General features: G+C 38.5%; 1 protein-coding gene across 5 annotated transcripts in view; it reads right to left on the bottom strand.

The window, feature by feature from the left end:
* The window catches only part of KCNIP4 (potassium voltage-gated channel interacting protein 4), a 1,207,795-nt gene that overhangs the window by 457,796 nt on the left and 729,937 nt on the right, over positions 1-20,062 (bottom strand). The window contains exon 1 of one of the 5 annotated variants that reach the window (XM_082389238.1): positions 12,103-15,463. The exons of the other annotated variants lie outside the window; for them this stretch is intronic. The gene's annotated coding sequence lies outside the window, so the exon portion shown is untranslated. Of the gene's footprint in view, positions 1-12,102; positions 15,464-20,062 lie in introns of those variants that run through there. 5 annotated transcript variants of the gene reach the window in all.

The following is a 20,062-nucleotide window of genomic DNA, read 5'->3' as shown; positions in this document are numbered from 1 at the left end:
AAACAAAGAATAATGATATTAAAGGAGGAAAATCAATGTAAGTCTTCGTGGAGAAAGTTGCAAGGAATCTGCAAATATTTCTGACACGCTGAAGTGAGAATGAGACTATCTAACAGAAGAATATACAGCATCTATCCTTCTAGTGAGTCTCATACAGAAATACAGATAATAATAACTATTCTGAATACCAGTTATGAATTTTAATGATAATACTAACAATCAACATTTCACTGAGTGATTACTATACATCAGGCAGGGCGAGAAGTTACATTATCTTATCCACTCCTCACTACAACTTATGAAGTGGATGTTATTGTGTCTCATTCAATATCCCAGAAAACTAAGGTATAGAATTAAAGTAACTTGCCCAAGTCTCACAGTTAAATAGGCTGCAGAGCTGACATTCAAAGCCCACAGTCTTTGTGTTACGTGACCTACCATTCATAATTGGAAAGTGCTTAGCCAGCTGTCAGACCCACAATAAGTGCTCAGTAATAATTATGAAGGCTGCTATCACTTATCAGTCAGATTATTTCCAAGGGCACAAAAGTGCGGTTACCAAGAATGACTTCAGAGAAGTCTTCGCGGTGCCCTTGCTGAAGGCTTAGTGTTCCAAGTGGTTGGAGGTATGTGTGAAAAGGCAAGTTGGGAGCACAAAGTGCACACATATCAAGGTCAGAAGGAGTCTGACCTTGATTTAAGAAGTGATCATGAAACAATAAAGCTTCTGTAGCGGACCAATAACAACCCAGCTTTTAAAATGCACATTTAAAATTCACATTTCGAAGTGAGAGATCATTGAGCTAGACTTGGAAAGTGATTGGATATGAGCTGCAAGGGGTAAAGAAAGAGTAAAAGTAAGTTTTGAGGAATTGAGCTTAAGTGGGTGAGTAGGATTTGGTGGTAACGTAAATAAAAATAGGGTAAAAAGGAATAAAAACAGGTTGGGGCTGGAGCTGAGTCAAAAATCATGGAAGCGTGTGAGGAGAGGAAAATATCAACCAGGTTTTGGGAAACTGATTTATAGGAACCAGTGTGACATACACCTGACGGTGTCCAGCAGGCTCTTTGAAATTTGTGCGCCTGAGCCTAGCTCCTCAGAGGAAAAGACAGGATTAATAAATAATGCAGATTTTGGAATGATCCAGAACTGTGTAATATTAGATGGGTTAATGTTTACTCAGTGTATCTAAAGCAGCTTCTGGTTACTAACACTTTGTATACATTGATTAATTGATGGCAGAATTTTCAGTGCCTGAAATTATGTATGCCATGTACAGATATCTTTATTTTTATTACCTGTATTCTTCACTCCATGATTGTGGGGAATTTGTTCAACTGGTTCACTACTGTATTCCTAGGTTTCAGAGTAATGCTTGGCATATAGAAGGCACTCAATGCATACTGCTCATATGAATGAATGAGTGAATGAATGAATGATGAAGAAAGGGGGGGGTCTCAGTTTTTATATCCATGATGAAGAACTTGTTCTTTGTTGCTAATAGGGCATTGACACTTCAAGGAAGATGAGGAGACCTATAAACTATCTGCTTAGAAAAAGGCACACACACTGCAATTTCTCACACAATTAGGAAGAATTCACAGATACCCTGAGGCCCATGGACTAGTCTCCATGGAACTTGGGATAAAAATCTAGGGTTCAGTCCGTGTTTATCTCACTGCAAACCTTGAGAAGGACCTAAATTGAGGGTTTCTGCTATATTTTATACAGTTGATTTTAAAATATCTCAATAAAATATCTCATATGTATGTGTGATATAGTTAACTCTAATTTACACCCTGGAGAGGTTAGTGTTTGAAGCACACAAATCAGGAGTCCAAATTCCAGAGATAGCTACTGCAAATCTTGACAATGTTTTTAGGAGTCCTAGAAATATTGTTTTCACTGATACGATAAATTGGTTTCAAAAAAATGTAGCTGGATTGACACCATCAAATGCTGGTGAGAATGTGGAGCAACGGGGAATTTTCATTCATTGCTGGTGGGAATGCAAAATGGTACAGCCGCTTTGGAAGAAAGTCTGGCAGCTTCTTACAGAATTAAACATACTTCTTCCATATGATCCAGCAATCATGTTCCTTGGTATTTATCCAAAGGAACTGAAAATTTATGTGCACACAAAAACCTGCACACAGATGTTTGTAGCAGCTTTATTCATAATTGCCAAAACTTGGAAGAAACTAAGATGTCCTCCAGTAGGTGAATGGATAAACATACTGTGGTACATCCACACAATGTAATGTTATTCAGTGTTGAAAATAAATGAGCTAAAAAGAAATAAAGCCATGAAAAGACATGGAAGACACTTTGGTTTTAAAATTAGAACATTGGTCACTTTCAAGAAAAAAAAATTAGTAGGAAGGTGGAGTGGAAATTTTTGGAATAAGGAATAATGAAAAAATTATTGAATGCTTGTTTTATGCAAAATGCTATGCTAGGTTTTGTTGGGAAAACACAGTATATAATATAGACTTTCTGAAATTAAACGATGTTTGAGTTGGAGATTCCTTCAACAGCCTAAGAAGATATTATGGAAATACTGTCCAAGAATGATGAGGCTAAAAAACGTTATTAATTATTTACCTGGTTTTCAATTCATTCATTCCTTACTTATTTATTTTACCATCCAGTTTATTCACCCTTCTTTTGGTAAAACAGTACCAAGTTCTCCCTTTAGGTAAGCACTCTTCCCCCATTTTCACTATCAGTTAACACCACTCTAGGGATGGGCCCAAATTAGATTAAGACAATTGATATAATGTTCCAGTGACAATAACTGATTCATAAATGGGGTCGTGGCTCAATTCAGGTCAATGAAAATAAGGTTTAGGAACTACGTTAGACTCCTAAGGAATTGTTTTCTTTTTTGCAGTTGGTAGGAGGATTTGGGGTCCTGAACTAAGCCCTTCTGCTGCTACTTGACAATAAGCCTAGAATAACCAGGGGTCCTCAGCCTGGAAGGCATAGAAAAGAAGGAAACCAGGACTCAGGTGTGATATTTTAATTGCTGGATTAAGCCTCACCTGAAGCTTCACTTTTAGATAGTTTCTCAAAGTTTAGAATTATTTCTAAACTTTTCAGGTACATGAATTAATATATTCCCATTACTATTTTAACTGGTATGATTTGAATTTTATAAACCTGCCTTTTAAAAAAGTCCTAATGGAGAAAATTCTTTAGTAGCTTATAAAAAATGTAGAGATGAAAGTTCATGAACGCAAAGAATGGGCTAAATCTAGAAGGATTGAAACCAGACACAAAGGCCCTTCAGAGGTACTCTATTTAGCTAGAGCTTGGGTTTTTAGATAATTCATTGTTCATTCCTCTGTGCTCTGGAAACCTGATTCTTACACTCCAGTTGACACTGATGTCATCCAGCCCTGTATTAGAGCTCATTGTTCAAATGTTTCTTTTTTCTACTAGATGGTAAAGGGTAACTCCCCAGACCTTGCTTAGTACTTGTCACATAGTAAATAGGTCTAGCATTACATTGACTTCTTGAGCAGGGAGGGATGTGGTGAGAGCACCATTTGGCAGATTACTTTGGCAGCAAGTGGGTTGAAAGACTGGGATGGGATAAGGAGGAATGGAGAGGGAGACCAATTAGGTATGCATTTCAGTATTCCAGGGGAGAATGCATAAGGGCTCAGAGAAATAACTCAGCAAAATGTTAAGATCTAAATCTAGACAGCCACATGAATAAAATGGGCATAGCCACATAGACAAATGTTCATGCAGTATTTTTTTTATCCTGTTCTCTTTTATTCATATAAAGTTCTTAAAACTGTTGCCCATGGTAACGTTCAGTGGAAAGCTGACCAGCATTTGGAGGCATCAATCAGATCAAACATTGATGAAAGAGCCTGTTTCCTTTCTCTACTAAGTCAATTGTCCTAAATATAGACTGGACGGGTTTCCCAGAGCAATAGAAATGACTAGAACGGAATTCCAGTAAGGCAGTGTCCTTCCCATACACAAAACATAAGCAAGCGTGAAATTAAAAATAGTATAATCTGAAAAAGCTAAATGTTTAAAACATCCAAGTATTTTCCAACTTCTGTTGTATTTTAGAGGGTTGACTTTCCACTTTCTCTCACAGCAACATGATGCTGAGTATAAAGAGAAATTTGCAATCTAAGGAAGCATTGGTCGTAAAGAAAACTTTAATGCATTTGAATGAGAGACACTGTCTTCTACGGACAAACTTTGGAAACAGGTCTGGCATTCATTTTCACAGCTGACTGAGAAAATTTTCTACAGATTCAATCTTAAAGGGCAACACACACCCCACCCCTTTCATAAAATGTTTCTTTCATTTTTCTAAAAAAGGTAATATTTCATCATTTAAAAATATTTGGAAAACTAAGAGAAAAAAACAGAAAGAAGGATGGAATTACCCATGATTTAGTCTCTTAACATAACCAGCATCAATCCCCTTTGAAAATTATTTCAAGTATTATATGAACACACTATGTAAATTTTTTCATCTTTTGGATTTTTGCTTAAATGCTACTTCCTTAGAGAAGTCTTCCTTGACCTCTAATTTGTAATTTTTTCTCTTCCCTGTCTCCTCTATTCTTTTCCATAGTGCACTGTTCATTGCTTTGTGATTGTGTATATTTTAATACCAGTATTGCACATGAGGTCAGGATCATAGTTCTGTCTTCAGTATCACATGCCCAATGTGAGACAAGGGCTTGGCATACAACACACAATGAAGATAAATATTTGTTGAGATGTTTTCAGGCACTATGGTGCAGTAGTTTACAGCAGCATGTTTTGCAGCCAGACTTGGGCTTGAACCCTGCCGTGGAAGGCAGAATACTGTTTGTCACTTTACATAGTAAAGGACATGTAAAAGGAAAATGGAAATGGAAAGTAAAAGGAAATGTACAGGTATGACTAAATTAGGTATCTTGAGATGGGATAATTATCCTGGATTATTCACGGGGCCCAATGGAAGCAATGGAGGCAGGAGGTGACATGATGACGGAAGAAGCCCAGACATATATATATATATACACACACACACACGCATACACACATACATAGAGAGATTGGAAGACACTATGCTACTGGCTTTGAAGTTGGAGAATAAAGCCATGGGCCAAGGAACATAGGTGGCCTCTAGAATCTAGAAAGGACAAGGAAACAGATTCTCCCTAGAGCCTCCATAAGGAACCAGCCCTGCCAACCCATCTTAAATGTCTGACCACCAGAACTATGTATAAGAGAATAAATTTGTGGTGCTTTTAGTCACTCTGTTTATGGTCATTTGATCCACCAGCTATGGGAAACTAACCTGCCCACTCTGTACAAGAAAAGTCTCAGGCGAGTTAATCGTCATCTCTATACCTCACTTTCCTTGTCTGTAAAATGGAAAACAAAGCAGTACTTGCCTCACAGCATAGTTTAAATCTGCAGATACATACAAAACATGCGGAGCAGTGCTTGGCATGTCCTATGATTTCAACAAACATTAACTGTTCGTAAAGTATAAATGACCAAGCAAATGCAATAGATATTAATGATCCCTTTCTTATTCTTTAATTTGTAAATACAATCTATTGTTGATACATTTCCCAAAATTACTTAGTTGACCAAAATCAGGTATGAGTGTGTGTCTTTCTTTGTATAACATTCTTCAATTTGACCGTCTGGCTAGCTTATCCGCTGGAAGGAGAGACAGCCCCCAGTCATGTTTATTCTCTGGTTTATCCACATCTGCTCTCTCTCTTTCTTTCTCTCTTTGACTTGCCTATCAGTTGCCTTGTCCTCAGTTCTAAAGATCTGCCTAGTGCTTCAAGATCATGCCTTTATAATTGTTCCTGCCTTAGTTTGTGCTGCTATAACAAAATATCATAGACTGGGTGGATTAATCAACAGAAATTTATTTCTGACAGTTCTGGAGGTTGGGAAGTCCACGATCAAGGTGCAGAAAGATTGGGTGCCTGGTGAGAGCCTGCTTCCTGTAGATAGTCACCTTCTTGCTGTGGCTCACGTGGCCTGCTTTTGGTGCTTGCAGGAAGAGAGAGGGAGAAGTCTGTGTCTCCTCCTCTTTCTACAAAGACATTAATCCCACTGTGAGGGTCCTACCTTCACAGTCTAATTTAAACCCAATTACCTCCCCAAAACGCCGCCTCCAAATACCATTACAGTGGGTGCTAGGGCTTCAGTATATGCATTTTGGGGACACAGGCAGCAACATTCAGCGTGTAACAGCTTTCTTGACTCTGTACCAGCTCCAGAGGCTATTGATGCCCTGACCCCTGTATCCACCTCAGGTTACTAGGTTCTCATATTAGTATCTCAGTTTTCACTTGTATTTGGGCTCTGGCTGCCAGCCCAGTATAATCAAATCATAACAGGGAAGATCTTTTCAACATAATTGTAGGTAAACACAGGATTTAGAGGTTGTCTTGTGTTTGGGTTCTGGCTCTATAACTTCTTTTTATCTACAGGGAGAATGGCCATATGCCCCACTTTACCTGGGACACATAATTTATAACCATTGACCCAGAATAATTATTAATAATGTCCCTTTTCTCTTGAAAGTGTCCTGGTTTATACAATAAATTGTATGGTCACTCTGATTTGGACTTTTGATGAGTCAATACATCTGAGGGTTTATTCCTCATCTACAAAATGCAATGACACTATCCCTGTCATTCGATGCTGGATAGATCATGTAACATGAGTAATGATCATGGCATACGGTAGATGCTCCCTCTGGGTTAGTTTCCTTCCTTTTCAATAATGACTGAGCACCTTAAAACCAAGGCAAGAAATGCAATCAGACTGCGGTCCATTGATTAATTTGATTTGGAAGAAAGTATTTAAAAGTAGTGTTTTGCTGGAGATGGAGATACAGGCTTAGTCAACTTGCCAGTGGCCTAAATCTAGGAAGGACCACCAAAGTCATAAGAATCTCAGAAACAGAAAAGATATTACTCATCATCAAGTCCAATCTCCCCTCTCATATACTGAAACCTCCTTGCAGGACCGTCCGTTAATTATTAATATCAGTGGTTCACATTTGTAGAGTGCATACCATGTCTACAACATCATGCCAGCCATCTTACACTTATTACCTTGAATCATTTTTATAAGAACCCTAGAAGGTAGGTACTATGAACACCTCACTGTGAAGAAGAGATTTGCAAATTCATGTAGTCAAAATCCAGTCTCTTGCCTCCTAATGAACTTTTGGTGGTCACATGGAATTTTGGTGAAATAATTAAAAACCTAAAATTTGTATTTGCAGAGCGGAGCATTCAAAATGTCCTTAAAATTTCTAAATAATTTACAGGTATTTCTTCATTGTAAAGGTTGCTTTATTTTTATGGACTTTATTCTGCCAATGTTAACTCCTATTTGTTCGTAGTTCCATTCTTAACCACCATGGAATGCTACAATATCTGGAGACACAGGGAGGCCCTCTGTAGTTCCTGGGGAGTGACAAAAATCACACATTAGAATTTTTTATTTTCCAAGAACAATCAACTGGTTTCAAGGTCTGGGAGTTTTGTTGTTTTTGTTGTTGTAACCAATGATAAATTCATAATGCGATGACTGGACAGTTGACAGAGAAGCACTGAAGTGCAGTGGAAAGTGTGAGAGGTTTTGCAGACAGGAAAACTCCATTCTAGTTGATCTGAAATAGTACATTATGTGCACTTGAACTAGTTATTTTACTACTTTGTGACTTAATTACACTTCTAAAAAATGGAAGCTTGGCTAGACTGTCACTAACATCCTTTCAAGTTTGACCAGACTCTCTGGGCAGACCAGATTCTCTGAAATATGGCCTAGATTCCATGCGAATTGTCACTTTGGCAACACAGCCTGGTGCTTAGAAAGAGCTCAGGGCATTCAGAAGGATTCAATTTTATATTTCACAGATGGAAACTAATTGAAATTCTGTAGGTAGATTAAGTGTAACAACAAAGGTTTACATAGACCTGTAGCAGACCCTTAGCCGAGAATGGCTTCAATTTGTTGACAGCACTGCGCATGTTGCAGTGAGATCAGTAATCACCTGTTTTTCTTCCGGAAAGTCATCACTGAAAGCAGAGTTTTGCTGGGTCAAGGACACCAGGCTGCTTATTTTGGGATGGATCATGCTCAGGACTTTGAAAACTGGAAGCACTTTTCCAATTCTGCACTAATAGATGTTTAACTTGATTCAGTGCAGAAGCAATAGTCTCAGAAGGAAAGTGTGTTCATCAGCCAGATCTCACTGTGCCCTGCGATTTTGAAGACAGGGTCAGTTTCAGCCTCTTTGTCCCCATCTTCAGCGCATTCTTTTCTAAGGGTTTCTTCCCCAAAGTGTGAAGCACACAAATGGTCTACCTTTTGTAGCTCCCTTTCATGGCTCTTCTCTCTTTTGTGGCATCTTATGGGAACTGTCTCCTGCTTACTTATGTTTATGTATTTGAATTTATCCCTGCTTGTATCTATTCCTGTCTGCTAAGTTCCAGTTCTATGACTTTTACCCCAAGCAGTCAACCTGAACCTGCTTGCTCTCTCAATGGTAAAAAATGACCAACTAGTTATCAAGATCAATTCTATTCTAATTATTTATTGATCACTTGTGTTGTGCTCTGACCCATGCTTGAAGCTGGGGTTTTCGAATGATGCAGTTACGTCCCTCCATTTCCTCCATTGAACTGGCAAGCTACTGGAGGAATAGACAGATAAACTATGCTTTATTTCAGTGAAACTGACCGGTATTATAGAACAGAGCTTCTCAAACTGTCTATGGTGAGGATCAATTCGTTTTGTTTTGTTTCCCCAATCTGTGGTACACAGATGCACTTGTAAAATATAAAATAGTACTTATGGATGTTGTGACAATATCAAATTGCCACCATAGTTACTAAATGCTTACGCTCAATTTCTGTATTTTATCCTTGCAAATGCGCAACTACCAGTTTGCAAAACAGCCTTTACCCCGCAGACTACAATTTGGGTAGCACTTAGTTAAAAAACGAAAATAAATGCTGTTGGAACACAGATGAGTATGCAGTTCATCCTGGCTGGGGCATGAGAGCAATCTCATAGAGTCACACTGGGACCCACGTTTTAGTTCTCTTCTTCCTCCACCTTTGTTTTTGGAAGGCTAACAAGTACCTCCATCTTACAAGTCTAGTTTCCCTTTACTTCTATCAGATTTACTAGATCTGATCACCTCCACCCTTCAAATCACACTTCTGCCTTTCATTTACAGCATTTTTTCCTTCTGCCCCTTATCCAATAAGGGCCTGCCTGTTCCTCAGCAGTGTGCTATCTTTACGCTCTACGTTTACCCCCTCTCATGCTTCTTCAGAGCCTGTCTTGACTGGGCAGTAAAAGCTCACCACACAAAGGCAGACAGAGCTTTGAACACACCTTTCTTCTGTTATGCCCCTATAATGTCTCCTTTCTGCACTGCCCCTCAAGGCCTCTGTGATCTAATTCCCATCTAATTTTCAGTTGTTTTCATCACAACTACCTAATCATGATTGCAACCCTGCATCAAAGCTGAATTATTTACTGGTTTTCAATGGGTCCTAGAAGTATACATCTTCATGCCTTCAATCATGCTTTATTTCCCTTCCGCCTTAAAGTTCTCACCACCCTTCACTATTCCCTAGTGGTCCCACCTGCCCCACCAGACCATCTCCACAAAAAAGAGCTATTCCTCAATGCCCACCTTGAATCCCATGCCTATCATGAAATCTCCAGAGATTGTACTACAGCTGGAATAATCACTCAATCTGCAGTTTCCTAATGTATTCCATTTTGCCTCTCTTCTGACACTTGAGACTGTCTGTCTCAAAACATGGTGATTTGTAGGCAATTATCCACCATCCATGCAAGTTCTCTCAGGTCAGAATTGATGCCTTGTTCACTCTCTAGTAGGTACCTACCACTGTGCCTTGGTTTGCCGCTGTGTCAATAATTTACTTATTCATTTGCTTATATAGAATTTTCTGAACCTACTATGAGTTGGCCATACCTTCCCAGCCTTCCACAAACTCACAGTGCATCAGGACAAAGCAGATACAGGTAATTATCAAGCTGTTTGGTAAGTACAAAGAGAGTGTTTTGCACTGGACACAGCAGATGGAGAGAGGATGTCTAGCTCAGAATAAAAGTAAGAACAATGTCCAGGGAGTCATTCTTTAGGAGGTGCCAAAAGAGATGAGAGTAAAAAAGATAAGCAAGCCCAAGAGAGGCATGCGGACAGCCTGGACAAAGGTTGTAAGGCAGGAAACCGCCACATGGTGCACACAGGAGGTACAGACAAGCCAAATCGATAGAGAATAAAGTGTGAGAGAGAGGGGTGGCTACTCAGGAAGGGGACACATATAATTCACAAGTGTCAAGAAGCAAAACACTTCTTGCAAACAAGATAGTTTGATAAGCAAACATAAACACCAACAATATTAAAAAGTAAATGAGGAATGATCTCTAATGCTAATATTCAAAAGGCTGATTTGACAGACGGGTACTTTATACCTATCTGATTTTTTTGCCCTTTTGATTTTGCTCCTTGACACAATTTCGAGTGTCTAACTGTGGTTTCGTCTCTCAGAAATCTTTGTATACTCACAGGCATCTGAGGGCTACTCGATGGATATTGTTAAGAGTCATTTAACCAAACATTATTTCAAATAAAGCAGTCCAGCCACTGAACTGGATTGAATTAAGTCCCACCAAAATTCATGTCCTGGACTTGAGAATGTGATCTTATTTGGAAATAGGGTCTTTGCAGATGAAATTAGTTAAGATGAACTCATATTGGATGAGAATGGGCCCCAAATCTATCTGGTGTCCTTATATGGAGAAGATTTGAAGACAGAGAGATGAACACACACAGAGAGAAAATGGCCAGGTGAAGATGGAAGCAGAAATTGGGGTGATGCAGCCACAAGCCAACAAATGCCAAGGATTTCCAACGACCACCAGAAGCTAGGAAGCAATGGGAGTGCTCTCCTCTGGAGACTTCAGAGAGACCATGAGCCTGCTGACACCTTGATTTCAGATTTAGACTGTGAAATGATACATTTTTATAGTTTTAGGCCACCCAGTTTGTGGTCATTTGTTCAGCAGCCCTAGGAAACTAATATAGCAACATAAATAGATCAGGCGTATACACTCTCCTTCTTAATTTGGCCTAATCATCTCAGAAATGTCTTCTCCCTTACTGTCCTAGACAACTTAATTTCCACGGAGTGTTCTGCTGAATTTCGCAAATCGGAGGCATTGACCAGATTCTCTTAAAGGTCTGTGAATTTATTCTTGTTCTCCTAATGCATTAAAATTAGGTAAATGAATCTCATTTAATTTTAAAGAAACTTGAACTTCATCACATTTTCCATGCACAAAACTTTTAAGCTCTCTCTATAGATATATCTTCCTCACATAAAGTAGTTCCAGATTCAGTGCATATTTGTTAAATTTTGTCCAAAGTGCCGTTTCCAAGGCATGTTGCTTAACTAATCAAGAAATGCTACTTATGTAGGAAAAATATCCAAGTCTGTGCATATGTATGATATATATTTTACTAGTGTATAAACTTTGGTAAAGATGAAGGGTCTAAGGTTCCAACATTTCTTGGAAGTGTGTCTCAATATTGAGTTGGCTCTTTGGTGAAAAACAGATTGTTATTACTCCTCTTTCTGATAATGATAGGCAGCCATTGAGTTCTGCTCAAAGGGCCAACCACGTGTATTTACAGGAAGATTTGCGATGATTACACTTCTCTTTAGATGTTTCTGCCCAGTCTTGAGAACGCCACTTTAGCATTAATTTCATTTGACAAAGATGGGAAGCCATTTGTCAGGAGGTGAGGGAAAGGGTGTCATGGCACTTAAGCTGCAATAACATCAATAATTTGTGGAAGCTCAGGTCTATTTATCTCTAACATTCAAACCCTGATCACAGATGCCTGACTTTCCCAATTGTGGTCAATGTCAAGACACAGATAAGTGCATGCACTCAATCAGAGGAAGGAAGGAAGCTGCCTTATACACAAGGGCACACATAAAGAATACGAGCAGGTAATAATGTTTTCCTCACTGAGGTGAAATTACCTGTTCTTTACCCCAGTGCTTGCATTTGACAAGGGAACCTTGATTCACGGTTGTTGATAAATTGCTGGGTAGAAAGAATACCTCTGTGCTCAGACCCTGTCATCTGTTGGAGACACTGTTTTTGTTCTTTCTCCTGGTAAGCGGAGGTACAAATTTCCCAGCAAAAGCTTTAACTTCAGTGGCGTAAAGCAGCAGTGTCGCTCTGAGGAAGTTGTTGTGCACACAGAAGAGCAATGCAATACACTTGTTGAATTACAAAATTGGACTTGTGCATAATGTCTTAATGAAGACATGATATTTTAACCTGTTTATAAAATAGTTCTTTATCAATGACTATATTATAGATAAAGAAGGAAGAAGTTAATAAAAAGAATTGGATAACAATTGGTTATAACAACTAGCTACTGGGAATGTGTCTAATAGGCAATATATATGTAAACTTAAGGATTATTTCTTATATATGTGTTAGCATATGGTATTTGTTTTTCTCTTTCTGACTTACTTCACTCTGTATGACAGAGAAAAAAAAGACAAAGAAAAGAAAGTTTCTTTTATGGAAGAGTAATATTCCATTGTATATATGTGCCACATCTTCTTTATCCATGCTAACACATATATGTATGGAATCCCAAAAAAGTAAATGGTTCTGAAGAACCTAGGGGCAGGAGAGGAATAAAGATGCAGACGTAGAGAATGGACTTGAGGACACGGGGAGGGAGAAGGGTAAGCTGGGACGAAGTGAGAGAGTGGCATGGACATATATACACTACCAAATGTAAAATAGATAGCTAGTGGGAAGCAGCCGCATAGCACAGGGAGATCAGCTCAGGGCTTTGTGACCACCTAGAGGGGTGGGATAGGGAGGGTGGGAGGGAGACACAAGAGGGAGTAGATATGGGGATATATGTATATGTATAGCTGATTCACTTTGTTACAAAGCAGAAACTAACATACCATTGTAAAGCAATTATACTCCAATAAAGATGTTAAAAAAAAAGAATTATCTCTTATATATCATTCAATAGTTTTTATGTCTATTTATTAGGAATGAAATATAACATTTAATAAATTATTACTGAGAACCTACTATATGTTAGACACAGCCACAGATCTGGGGTTTAATTCACTGTTGAAGGAATAGTAGAAGAATTTAATACATTCCTTCTTTCATTTTTATATTCACTCATCCATACATTCACTCAAAAGCATTCTCAAGAGTATATATCATCTGCAAAGCACTGTGTTAAGAGTTATTCCTTGTCTTTGTGGAAACTCTCTAGTCTAGTACAGAAGGTGGATAAAAAAATAATTGTTTAAAATGCAGGGGCTTCCCTGGTGGCGCAGTGGTTGAGAATCTGCCTGCCAATGCAGGGGACACGTGTTCGAGCCCTGGTCTGGGAAGATCCCACATGCCGCGGAGCAACTAGGCCCGTGACCCACAACTACTGAGTCTGCGCGTCTGGAGCCTGTGCTCCACAACAAGAGAGGCCGCGACAGTGAGAGGCCCGCGCACCGCGATGAAGAGTGGCCCCCGCTCGCTGCAACTAGAGAAAGCCGTCGCACAGAAACGAAGACCCAACACAGCCAAAAATAAGTAAATAAAATAAAGAATTATTAAAAAAAAAAAAGTAAAATGCAACATGATATATATGTGTGTGTATATATGTATATACATATATATGCATATATGTATATATATAAATACATGAGGTTTAGTGATAGAGATAATGAGGTGGTGACCTTGGGAGGAATGACGTAGGGATGAGTGAAAAAGACAGGTGAGGTAGAGAGAGCTCCCTGAGGAGGAAACACTTAACCCAGAATTTGAAAGATGATTAAACATTTGCTAAAAGAACATCTAAGACAAAAGGCATTGCAGTGAGTGGCGGAAAATGTGTGACGTGAAAGAGAAAATTGTAGTAGTTTGATATCACTGATAGGAAGGTATGAGCCTAACAGGTGTGGAAAACAGAAACAGAGAGAGACAAGAGTCAAGTAAATTGAAGACTGAAAAGTGTCCCTTGAGTCTGGGATTTAGGAAGTCACTGGTAACATGAGAAAAGCTATTGCAGTGGAGTAATAGTGGGGAAATGAAGCTGGATCATAATCAGTTGTCAGACTGTCCTAGGAGGTCAGGGCTTAGCTTGTGATGCCTGAACACAGAGGGTGCCTAGTAAATATTTCCAAATTATTGAATGGATACATTCATAATATTTTAATGTAAATACAAGAAAGGAAAGAGTATAAGTTTTCAGGAAAGAGGGTCATGATTTCAGGGAGACTCGTAAGTATTTAAGTAGATTCATTGTCAGGGAAGAAGTAGAGACTCAAGATTCAGAAGAGAGAGAGGTTAATACCAGACAACAGGAGCCCAGGAGAGCTGTGGGCAGTGGTGGGGAGGGAAAGAGAAGGAATCAGAACCACTGGAGAGGGATGAGCCTTAAAGCAGAAGGAACACATTTCTTCTTAGGTCAGTCAGTTCATCAAAAAACGTGTGTGGGGCACTTGTGGGGACTGTAAGATCCCCTACAGAGTTTCACAAATGTATCCAGAATCATCCTACCTCTTGTCAACATTCTTCCATCCCAATCCATTGACCTTCAACCGTTTTTTTTTATGATCCACAGAAGACACATATCTTATGCCGTGACCCCCAAAACACACAAACACAGACACCTTACACGAAAGTTTCATAAAACTTATTCCTAACATGTACTTACACTATGTGTCATGCCCTGTGATAGATTGTCTTTTATTCCATTTTATTAAAAAATTCTGGTTAAGACCTACAATATCTATTTCACTACTGCAGGAGTTCGTAATTTTTTTTTTGGACTCTGTACACTTTTGATAGTCTGGTGGAGCCTGTGGACACCTCAGAAGAATGTTTTCTGACTATATAAAAGACACAGGTTGCAAAGAAAATTAATGCTATTACAATGCAGTTATCAAAATATTAAAACAACACATTAGCTATGGGTCTAATAACTACTATAATTTCAAAATAGTGAAGAACAGAGAGAGTATTTGATATATCTTCAATTATAATGTGATATGAAACTATTTTAAAGTCTATTGGTTATGAAGTCACAGAAGCTACTACTAATAATGTGGTTTTGTTGTCTACACTTACAATTAAACAAAATGCTAAATTTCTTAGGGTTAGGGTTAATAAAAATGAAGATGGAATAGTCTTTGCATCCAGGCTCATGGACCCCCTGAATGTTCTGGCCCACCTACCCCAGGTTAAGGTCTTTTGCTAATGGTGGTTTGAGATCCAGCTCCTGGCTCTCTTTTGTATCATTTCCTACACTCTTATCCTCATACACCCTGCTCGTAGTCAGATCAATCTTCTCATTTTTTGTCAAACTCAGGGGGCATGCTTCTGCCTCAGGGCCTTTGAAGTTGCCATGCCCTCCTCTGTCTATAATGTTCTCCCCGGATATTCATGGCTTACTTCTTCATTGTGTTCAGGTCTCTGATCAAACGTCCCTCCTCAGAGATCCCACCCTGACTGGCAGCCCTACGATAGTGCCCCCACTTCATCACTCTCTATTCCTTTACCCTGCTCTATTTTTTTTTACAACATTCATTTATCTAGCAGTGTATCATAAAACTATTTGCTTTTTTGGCTAGTGACTCCCCTCTGTAAGTTCTCTGAGGCAGGGGTTTCTTTGGTTTAAGCACATCTCAGTGACTGCCAGGTAGCAAGTGCTTGGTTAATATTTGTTGAAACAAATCATCTCAACAGGCTATGATCAGTGCTTAAATGTGAGGCATATCCAGTGTTCTGGGGGTCAGAGAAGAGGGATGGCTTCTAGGAGGAGGTACTGTCTGGGTACAGTCTTGATATCATCAAAGACTGGAGGAAAGAAGAAAATTAAATACTTCATTTGGAGAGATGTTTAGGTTTCAATCTAGATAGTCTAAAGTCATGTTTAATGAAAATAAATGGCTTTCTCAGTCGTACCAAATGGCCTTTTGTATTTTCTCTCTACCCTGTAAGCTCTGCATTGGTTAAGGATTTGTGTAAGAAGCAACCCAAAGTAGGCATATAGAAATAACACAGATGGAAATGTAAATATCATGTAAGAGTTTGGAAGATGAGTTCCATTGACAAAGAACTGGGCAGGTGGGATTGGCATAGCATTTGTATTGATATAACCACATTAATTTTCATAAGGGAAATAGATTTATTCTTTTCATTAAATGTAGTACAATGATTTTAATCCACCAAGAGGGAAATGTAACATTTGTCTTAATCTGCAACTCATTGATTCTACTGACTTTTTCCTTATTCAAAAGTTTTTTTCTCCTCATTCAAATTTTTATATTAACCAGACTTGAGATAGGCAGGGTTTTATGATAATTGAAAGAGGTTTTCAAGATAAAATGTCTGCAAGTCTTATCTGAAAATGCCAGATCCAGTAAGTTATAGTATCTGATACTAAAATCAGAAATTGACATACATTTAATTAGCCTCCAGTTAGTGAACATATATTTAATAAATGGTCATTTAGTTTGCCCTTTAAGATAGGCATTCAGGGACTTCCCTGGTGGTCCAGTGGTTAAGACACCGTGCTTCTATTGCAGGGGGCACAGGCTCGAATGATCCCTGGTCGGGGAACTAAGATCCTGCATGCGGCGTGGCACGGCCTCACCCTGCCCCCACAAAAAAGAGAAGGCATAAATAAACAATATCAAAAAAAATTTTTTTTAATCTCAAAAAAAAAGATAGGCATTCAGTTGGTGTAAATTCTCCTCTACATTATGTCCCTTTTGTCCTTCAAGAGCATCCCATAATACCATAGAGAAGATGTACATACACACTGAAATTACCTGATGTCATATACAAAACAAAAAATAATTAGTACATAATTTATTACATACTAAAAATATGGACATTCAAAGGGTCAGAAAAAGATAACAATCTTTTCACTCATTTATCCTGCCAATATTGAGATCAAAATAACGCTGTCTGCTGTGCTTGGTGCTGGAGATATAAAGGGAACAAGTTAGATGAGTTTACCTTCTAACAAGGGAGTAGATAATAAATCAGTAGATAATGAATAACTCACAAAATTAGTGAGTTCAGATACTTAGAAGTGTTATGAAGACAATAAAATAGATAATAGAATTTGGTCCACATAGATCTTCAAAATCCCTGAGTAAAGGCAATCTAATTTAATTCTTGGTCCTACCACCTCCTCATACTTCCAAAGTAGCTTCCTATAGAAGCAAGGAGAATTCCTACATTCCTTTACATATTCAGGCCATCTGTAGCAGACAACAGATCCCATGGAGCAAACATTACTTTTAGAAATCCAATCTCTACCAGGAAATTACTCATGCCAATAAAATTCTTCACAAGGAGGATTTCCCAAAGGTCATTCATTCATCCCCCTTTGTCTGCTGCTATTGCTTCCCAATGCCTAGCCTCAAGCCCTGTCGATTTGCCTGAGAAATACCAGGTGTGATATGATCCATTAGAAAAAGCTTCCTAGCTTCCATGTAATCCAGGAGGTGATGATTGATTAAACTGCAGAATAGGGACAGCTGGAAGGGGAGCAGCTGGAGAATGAAAGGGAAGCGAGTGAATGAAAAAATCACCCCTGACGGGGTTGCCACTTCCAAAATACCTTTCCCCCTATTCCTCACAGCGCAAGAATGCCACCTTATATGTAGCCATCCCTTGGAACATTATTGAGACTCTTTTCCCTTAAAAATGCACATCTGCTTTAATGTAGCAATATTTCTTGTCAAGGTCTACCCTAAGGAAATAACAAGAGATGCAATCAAATATTTACCCATAAGGATGTTCAACTCATTGTTATTTATAGTATTAAAAAATTGAAAGTAAACATCTAACTAGGCCAAAATAAGGAACTGGTTAGATAAATTAATGCATATCCTCGTATGCTTATGTATGTGAAATTCTACAGAGCTATTACAAATGATATTGCATAATATTTAATGGAGGGTGTGTGTGTGTGTGTGTAAAAGCAGTTTACATACAGTATATGCAGTGCAATCCAAATTGTGCATATGTTTACAGAAAAGTTACTTAGCATATGTATCACCAGAAGTTAATAGTGGTAAATTGGGTAATTAAAAAAAATTTAGTTATGCTTTTCCAAAGATTTTTCAAAATTTTCTAAAACCAAAATCTTCTAAACATGAGTTAGCTTTTATAATCAGGAAAATATGTTATTTTGTCAAAGCATCTCCTTTTGAGTGGTGAACACTTCTTGAAGAGGCCACAGGTTCATCCTCTGACACTTAAGTGGCGGGTTAGAGTCAAGTCAGAGGCTTATGGCTGGACCTTTAGGTAAAAATGGTGCAGACTAAAGGAAGAGCACAGAATGGAGCTTATAACAAACTTTGGTCTTTGCAGACAAATGAGCCAGATGGCATGTGAGGTTCTCTGTTCAGAAATAACAGGAATAAATCACAGAGGCCTTGGGAATCAGCCAGTGGGGCTTTTATTCTACTGTGAAGAAAGTCACTGTGCAGCATGTGTCACTCTCTGAGATGGGCTGAGGCTTTGTGTGTGTGTTGCATTGTTTGGTTTCGTTTTAAGCTCAAGTAGGCCTTGAGGTACCAACTAGAATCTGCACAGGCTGAGCTCTAAGATTCCCACCATGGATTCACTATAAGATGTGGTGCAGGGCATTTAGCTACTGAAACTGCAATCTGCTTATTGATATCATGGGTGGGGTGTAAGGATGGCTTCCCTACAATTTCTCAGGGTTGTTGGAAGGGACAGAGAAATGTGAAGTGCTTTTCTCAGTATGTATTATACATCACAAATCCAAAGCAAACAACTAACCAAACAATCCTGTGTAAGAGAAAAATTGGCAATTTGTAAATACTACACTTAGGTGAGAACTGGAGCAAATATTATACTGTTTTTGAGACTCTGATATCATCTGTAAAATGGAGATAATAATAGTCACCACTTCACAGAGTGGTACAATGATTGAATGTGTCTATGTATATAAAATACTAAGCAGGGTGTCTAGCATAGGTTAGTGCTTATTGTTAGCCGTTTTTATTACTATTACTGTTATAAACATCAATATTATAGCTTTTACTCTCTATGAATTTGTCACTCTTCTCAGGGTGATTCATAGAAGTAGCTGGTACTTCCCTCATATGTATTTATTCTCTGAACAAAAGTAACTGCTTCAGAATAGCTCCCACTCTTTAGAAGATAGTTTTACTCATTTATGGTGATAATCAAAAGTACAATGATGATTTAAAAATAGAGAGCCTTTGGTCATTTCAGGACCTTTCATAGAATAGTTTTGCATATGGAGCAAACAGATATTTTTACTGTTAGAGATAGAAATGATGAAAGAAATTAATGTTTCTGTGGAAATATCTTTAATCACAATTACTAAGCAAATGGCATTATGTATTAAAGCTGCAAATGATCCTCCTATGAATGTAGGTTGGCATCCTTATAATGGGGGTCTATCCCCAATGCATCATGGAGTGGTTAGAACCTGCAGGTCTCAGGATTAGAGTGGGACATGGAAGTCATCTGTAAGCTTATAAGAGCTTTGCATGGAAAAACTCCAGGAATTAGAAACTCTCCACCTGTAATTATTAGTTGCCTTAAATATTTTCTGCAGTACAGGAAAAAACACGCAAACAAAAACAATGAAATCCATTACTTACTCTGGTCCTTCGGTAACCGGTTTAGTAAACCTGTCTGTATTTTTTTATTGTCTGAACATAGAGTCACTGATGATTACAAAATCAAAACGAAAACAAAACTCTGTTCTTTAGAGTGCTTACCGCATGAATTGCTAGAGGCCTTGCTGGTTGGAGAAAATCAGTGGTCAGTTTATTAGAGAAAATTACATGTGCCAAGCCCCATAGGCAAGAAGTGTAGATTTTCCTGCAGGATCACTAAATTCATTGAGATAGGGAGAGATTTAGCAAGTTGCAGCAA

The sequence above is a fragment of the Balaenoptera borealis genome (genome assembly GCF_965194805.1).
Source record: "Balaenoptera borealis genome assembly, chromosome: 4".
Taxonomy (NCBI): domain Eukaryota; kingdom Metazoa; phylum Chordata; class Mammalia; order Artiodactyla; family Balaenopteridae; genus Balaenoptera; species Balaenoptera borealis.
This window is presented reverse-complemented; position numbering and strand designations above follow the sequence as displayed.